At 45.4% G+C, this 7,605-nt stretch overlaps 1 pseudogene; it reads right to left on the bottom strand.

Moving 5' to 3' along the window:
* Nucleotides 1-464: 464 nt before the first annotated feature.
* LOC125947041 (uncharacterized) lies at nt 465-7,273 on the bottom strand (annotated as a pseudogene).
* Nucleotides 7,274-7,605: the final 332 nt, after the last annotated feature.

The following is a 7,605-nucleotide window of genomic DNA, read 5'->3' as shown; positions in this document are numbered from 1 at the left end:
CGTATCAACGCCAAAATATTGCTATTTCCGCTCAACTTGGCGGTCAAATTAGCACGCCGTCATGCAGGCACAGTCCGAATTATATAGAATGGCGTACCTTAGGGTGTTCGAAATTTCGGTTGTACTTATACTTTAAATTTATGGGCCAGTGATGGTGCCTTAAAGTAGTCCGAATAATCGAGCTTGTTTGAATTGCTGGTGTCGAAATAAACGGTGGACGCCAGTTGTGAATCAGCCAGTTGCCGAACAGAGGCTTCCGCTTTACGAGGAAAAACAAACCGTTGAAAAGTACCTGCTGTCGTTTGAAACAATGACTGAGCGTTACGAGGGGCTCATCAAGGCTGGCCTGGCTCAGAAAAGCATTGATAACATTGTCTGGCCAGGTGTTTCTGACTGATGCTAGAGCCTTGCTGAAAGCATAACTAAGTGTCAGCTGTCAATGAAAAAATCATACGATGTAAAAGGCAACATCTGAGCATCTTCACTAAACTTGAAATAAACTAATTACAGCACACTGTGTGAACAGGTTTGTTGTCTTCATTTAAATTGAAGGGAAACTCATGTATTTAGAGGCAGAGCAACATTGTTTTACAGCAAGCAAATTTCTGGAATAACGCTTGTCAATTTAAAGTGTTTGAAATAGCTTAGGACGTGACCACCATCTGGCATTTATTAGCTCCAAAGTACTCCGAAATCTGTATCTGGACGCTCCAAACTACGCCGAAATTAAGATTTTCCTGCTACAAAAATTGCTCTAAATCTCAGTTCGTCAGTGGCAGCAGTGGATGTGTGATGCCGACCTGAAACTTTTCTTGAACATCGGCACCATTTATGGCCAAGTGATTATTTTTAACAATGCTGTCAAAGGCTGCATTTATAACATTGCAGGAAATGCCATCTATTGCATTCCAACAAAAGACAGGTAAGTCTTGAGTTTGTCTTCTGAGATGCAGAAGGTACGTTCGATTCGTCTGCACCATCGGAACCAGTTCACGAGGTGCTGCACCCTGCCGTTCGTTTCACTGGTGCAGCGTAGCACCCTCTGCACTCTGGCATACGTTTGAAAAAGTGTCGGAAAGGTGCAGGACTGGTTCCCAAAATTTCGGCACCACTGGAGTTGGTGGTGCCACGTTGGAGGAACATTATTGTTTGGCGGGCATTCGAAATGGCAGCAGATGGCATGGTTGTCTGCACTGACTGCGCGGAGCAAACGATAACGCCATTGATTGCCGAGGACGGTTTTCGGCTAAGGAACGGCAACGGCTTTGGCTACAGAGCACAAGGTATAAATATGATCGTGGTATGCATGTATCACACTAGCCCTTTAGATGTTATTTGAAAAATTTTAATCGGTACGTTGGCACAGCACTACATGCACAAAGCGTGTGCGGTGCAAAAGAAACCGTTTTCTCTAAATAAAAAAAAAAAGTGGTATGCTTGTTTGAGCTTCGAGGATGGGCTGATTAGACGTAATAAGTGCGATATGTACCAGTGACTGCAATAGCTTTATGCCGAACAACAATCCGCGCACGTGTTGGCCGGTGCGCCATGTGTGTCTGTCGTGTGCTTTGAGCTTAATGTTTCATTCGTGCTCGGAAATCAAGGTGGCTGTAATGTAAGCGTGATTGGTGTAGCACGGCCGCTCAATAAAATATTGTGCGGGCTGTAATGAGAGCGAGGCAGGCCGCAACATGTGCCTTTTTACCCAGAGGCCGTGGGTTTGGATTGGACCGGGTGGAATTGGAACTTGAGATTGCAATATCCATCGACCTGTATGATGATCTATTTGCATTGATTCACGCACAGTCGCAAGCGTCTATGTGACAGTAACATTAGATGACACTGCGCGCAATCTGTCAGGTCTCCTTTGAAGCCACCTTAAGGCAAGACAACAAAAAAATAGGGGTGTCACGTGCTGGGTGCACGGATCAAATTATTGCATTTCAAATATAGGTATGCAATCGTTCGATTTACGTGACTTGTTATTAGTAATATGTTGATGGCCAGCTATAAAATTATTTCACACCTAATGTGAGCACAGAAGGGCTGCAGTGTTTTTATTGAATGTTTAAGCTGTGTAAAGATAGGCACTTCCACACTCATCCTCCCTTTTATTCTTTATACAGATGGAACACTGCTGACAATATTTGTAGACACCACAGCAGACACCAGTGTCCCACTGCCATCAACTTCAGCGACTGCGGACACTGCTGAGCCATTTGTGCTCAGAGACCGGGCTATTTTGATACTTCAGATGAAACTCAGGCACTGCTGCACAGCCCTTGGCGCAGAGCCCAGAGGAGGACGACAGCCGCTTGAGCACAACATATGAGTACGCCCTTTGGAGCAGGGCAAAGACTCGGTTTTTCATTAAGAAATATATGGAGCTCAAAGAGCTACTTCGCAAGAACAGTGCCTTTCAGCAAGTATCCTTTATTCTTTAAGTAAGGAGTTTGACTAAAGAGTAAAATTTATTTGCTGGGACAAATATGCTCAATTATTTTATGCATCAGAGTATCCACTTCTTTTTATCATAATTGGATTTCGACTTGTTTTTGTGGTTGACGTTGATATTTACAAATGGTAATTTATTGGTTATTCTCTCCTTTCTGGACATTTCGCAGGGTTAAAATTGCAGTGAGCCCAGTTAGATTAGTAACGGTCATGAAACATGAAATAGCAACCTAAAGCCTGTGGGCATAGATTGCTTGACACAAGTTAGCATTGTGATTAATGAAACTTATTTATGGCAGTTTCGCCTCAATGTTTAAAACAAGTAGGAAAACAATGCACAAGCATGTTTCTTTAACCTAAATGATGCATGTCCTTATGTCCTAGAATCTAAATTTAATCTTCAACTATTACTGAACTATTTTTGGCCAACTGTGCTGCTTATTTGGTCTTTTTTAGAGAGGGGTACCTCTTTTTGCCTGTTTCATCTGGTCAACCTATTAAAGCAATAATGTGGTATGTGTAGCATACAAATGACATTGTAGCAAAATGTATGAAAACATATGCCTTGGATAATAACAGCACAGGTTTGTGCATGTATGAGGTAGTTGTTTCTTCCATAATTATATCAAAGTGTCTTTACTCATGCAGCGAGCTTATTGACTACTTCGTATAAGTGTTCGGCTTCCACGCACTGTTTGTGGCTCTTGTCGCATTTCTTTCAGTACGAAGAAAGTTTTGTGGATACACCTGGCCTACCTTACTTCGACGGAGTTTCAGTGCACAATGACTGCAATGCAGACTCAGAATAAATAGAAGAGTTTGGAAAGGGCGTATAAGTGCAGCAAGTCAAATAACTCATCTGGCCACTCCCTGGTTACCTGTGAGTACGAGGAGTGAGTGCAGGCCATTGTTGCCGTAAATTCGTAAAGCCACTATGTATCTGATATTTTATTATTCCTAGGGAACTGGCTGAAGTACTGGAGAAGGAGCACCACATCACTCCAACAGTCCTCCTGGTGCCAGGGGAGACTATTGAAAACAACAGGTACAATGGCCCTACTTGAAATGCAGTTGTTTCAAAGCCTGATTTTTTTATGCTTCAGAGAGGGCACTGTTGTGGAGAGCGTCAACACTGTAGAGACGGAGCCTTTCAAGGAGCCAGGGCCATCTAACCAGACCAGCCAAGTCCCAGCAAGAAAAAGAAAATCTACCACCTCTGTGGAGGCTCTTGTATAAGAATATAAGGCTGCAAAGCAGGAGTGCAAATTGCGGTTTGACAAAAAAATGGCACTTCTGGAGCTCCTTGTTGGTGCCGTAGAGGCATGTGCTGAGAATAAGTAAGTTTGAGCCATGAAGAAATTTTTTATAAAACTCTACAAAAATGTTTCACATTACCTCTCGCATTAAGAAAGTGCTCAATTGAACAAATGGAACACTAACACTGCTTTTGTGCAATGGCATTCCTCAAATTTTCACTATTCGGTCAGTAATGCCGGTCAGTAATGTCATTTTCGTCATCGTTTCCAACATCTTCGAGCTCTGGAATTTCTTGCAGCTCAATAAAATAATCCCTTTCTTCGTTGCGCATATTGTGCAACACACAAGCACACACAGGCATCACTGTTTGATTGTAGCAGCGTCAACAAAGTAAAGCCTACGGAACCTTTGCTTTAGAAGACCAAACGTGTTCTCAATAGAACACCTTTGCTGAAAGTGGCACTTGTTATAGCGCTTCTTCCATGCCAGAAAACTGTGCTCATTATCGCGGTACTGCATCAACAACCATGGAAGCAGGGGGTATGCAGAGTCTCCGAGCAGGTAACCACCATCACATCTCATCGCTGCCACCTCAAAGAAGGGGCCTTCACGAAGCACTCTGGCATCGTGTGCCGATCCAGGAAATCCGATAAAAACGTCTATGAACTTGTTCCTATTACCACATATTCCCTGGAGTAGTACAGATGGGAATTTCTTGTGGTTGAAGTAGGACTGAGAGGATTCAGTTGGCTTGTTGATCTCTATGTGGCACCCGTCAATACAGCCTATGGTATTACAGGCAGCCCTTTACCGGAGCTCTTTACCAAGAAGCCTGCCTGGGTCCTTTGTTGATAATGCCCGCTTGGCCATGCAATGACTTCTCTGCTTACGATGTTTAAAAAGTTCAATAGTCGCTCAATGCACACGTGCACTGAAGATTTGGGTAAATGAAATCTGTCAGCAAGACGGTACATGCTCGACTCGCTTCCAATATAGCTCAGTACCACCAAGCAAGTCTACTCGGCAGTGATCCGTGTGCGCCCTCCTGGGGAACCAGGAAAAAACGGAGACGATTCGTAGCGGGCGAAAGGACGCTGAACGTGTCGCGTGACAGTCAGAACATCCGTTTAAATTCATAGCCAAAGTACTGGTCTATGACATCCTCACAGTATCTTGGAATGTGATTTCTGTCCACTCTTGCTAACTTCACTGCCATTATCGCGACTATGTCGTCAAACTCGTCATCACTTTCCGATTCCACTAGCTTCATGGTGACATGCATGACAGTTGAAAGCAGGCCAGCATTCATGATCTTCGTACACAGAAGCAACGGTAAGGAAAAAGGCGGCGATTTGGCACAACGAACACCGAAACACTGAAAATGGCGAGACGGACCGAGACAATGCCGCGCATGTGAAACAAGAAAGCAGAAGGCCCGCACAACGTCTGCACTTCGGCATTCAATTCTGCGTGGTGCTGCTGTCTGGTTAGGCCGGCACCCGCCGGGGCACTGCCGAACTAGCCCTGTACTTGCCCTGAACTTCTCGTGAACCGCCGTGAACTGGTTCACAGTGGTGCAGGTGAATCGAACGTACCTAGAATTTTCTGGGAGCAACGCTGATGATGAGCTGTCTTGGAAATCCACAGATGCGTTTTTACTGGGCACAGGGCACAAAGGAACCTGCCACTGCTGGTGCCCTCACCCAAGACCTTTTTTTTTTTTACATTGTGGAGCAATTGAATTCAATGACCTTGAATTTTCAGAGGAAGATCATAGAAGCGATTGTCTCTGGAAAGTTGGACCTATTTTAAATGAGGGGCAAGCAGCACGGAGTATGCTCCGGAGCCTTCCGGCCATCTGCATCAATGAGCAAATCAGCAGGTTTACAGGTTTAACTACATTGAAGCAGTATGTGCCCGGAAAGGTGCACCCTACCAGGTTGAAAAATTTTGTTCTTGACAGCCCAAGTGAACCAGTCCTTGATTTCTGACAATTACAAGGGCCAAAAATGTTACCGTTTTCCTGCCAACCTGGGTCACTGTGTAGTCCATGGTCCAATGGTTAATTGAATTATAGGGTTTTATGTGCCAAAACAACACTTTGATTATGAGACACGTTGTAGTGGGTGACTCCGAATTGATGTTGACCAGCATGAGATCTTTAACATGCCCCCAATGCACAAGACACGGGCATTTTTGCATTTGGCCCCCATCAAACTGCGACCGCGGAGGCCGGGATTTCATCCCGTGACCTCGTGGTTAGCAGTGCAACACCATAGCTGCTAAGCCACCGCGGCGGGTGTCGAATGGTTGTGCTGTGCTAAGGGAACAGGGCTTTAAACCAACCGTTGGACCAACTTGAGCCACCGAGTATGTGGCAATGTGTACATATCTGCTGCTCTTCAACAAACCTCTTTCACGCCGACATGGGTCGCTGTAGATGTGGGACTGGGTACGTACCGCTCTTCAATGAAATTCTTTTATGCGAACTTGGGCCACTGGGCACGTGCAAGTAGGTGTGTGCCACTTTTCAATGAACGTCTTTCATGCGAACACTTCAGTGAGCTGCTCCACGAATGCACTGGGTCTTTCTTCAAGGAGCCTCTCGCAAACTTGGTTCACTAGGTATGTGCCATTGGGTGTGCGGCAAGTGAGGGAACAATGGACCTTTTTCCAGTAAGCGACCCCTCTAGTGGCCGCAACTTCAACTAAACTTGACGAGCAAGACACGCTCCCGCCGCTTCTCGCCTCTACGCAGAGCATGGTAGCGTTTGACCAAGCAGTCTCTCGCGACGGCCGTCCCTGCTTTTTTTTTTTTTTTTTTCCTTTTGTCGCTTGTGTTGTTGAAGTAGCTTCTCATTGTCTTGCTCAAGCGCGCGCGTATTTGCTCACGTGTAGCAATAACACATTTTACATTTACCGACGCGACGGCAACATGCTGATACGACGTGCAGGCCGTTTGTAACCAAGATTTGAAAGATGCACCAGCCTTTATTCTTCAACAGCTTGGTCAGTACTTTAATTCAACTGGCGAAGGCACGTGTGATCGTCAAACGAGCCGCGGTAGGACTTTCTTCAGGATAAACTCGACCGGTCGTTCGGAGTGGCTCGACTTGAAGGAGGCTGTCAACATACGCATGCACGTACACCCGTGAGCAAAAGTATACGGACCAGGGATTGTGCGATAAAGTAGATTTTTTCAACTGCCTGCGAATGCAACTTGAAATTGAGGACTGCAGTCCAAACTTGGAATTGCAAACTTTCCAGTGTACTCGTAAATTTCAGTCTATGCATGTTAATTACGAAGAAATTCAGTTTTTTCGGCGACCCTGTGGTCCGTATACTTTTGCTCACGGGTGTATGTGCTTGCCCTCAATAGCGGGCATGCAAGGAGCTCGCTATGATGAAAAAACAACGTGCAAAACTTCTGCACACGTACTGCGAGTGTGCTGCAGTGCAAGTGTTGTTTTATCTCGAGATATGTATCGTATATGGCATGATACTGGGGACTAAGCGGACGCAACACAGTACGGGGGGCTAAGTAGAAGGTAAGTGGACGCAACACGTTGTTTTGTCAGGCGCGTAAAGCTTCATTTGCCTGCGAAAAGTAAGACTCACGAGTTTTGTATAATGCGGCACCGCGAGTGTGTCGCTTTGGCCTCGCACGATGCATTCTGATCGGCTGTGTGGCGAGATTCTTCTTTTCATTCGGCCCCACGTAACCGTACAGCTATTTCCGTCTGCATGCGGTAATGCCTTCTTCAGCCAATGGTAAAATCCGTGTGGTATACATACCCGTAGATTAAAACATCGCCGTGACTTCCGAGTCAGTCGTATACGGCGAGAAGTGCAATAATCACAGCGCTAGTGTCATGCTGTTACCAGAACGCAGGC

This window comes from Dermacentor silvarum, chromosome 7 (assembly GCF_013339745.2).
Source record: "Dermacentor silvarum isolate Dsil-2018 chromosome 7, BIME_Dsil_1.4, whole genome shotgun sequence".
Taxonomy (NCBI): Eukaryota; Metazoa; Arthropoda; class Arachnida; order Ixodida; family Ixodidae; genus Dermacentor; species Dermacentor silvarum.
Note: the sequence above shows the minus strand (reverse complement) of the source record. Positions and strands in the feature narration are given on the sequence as shown.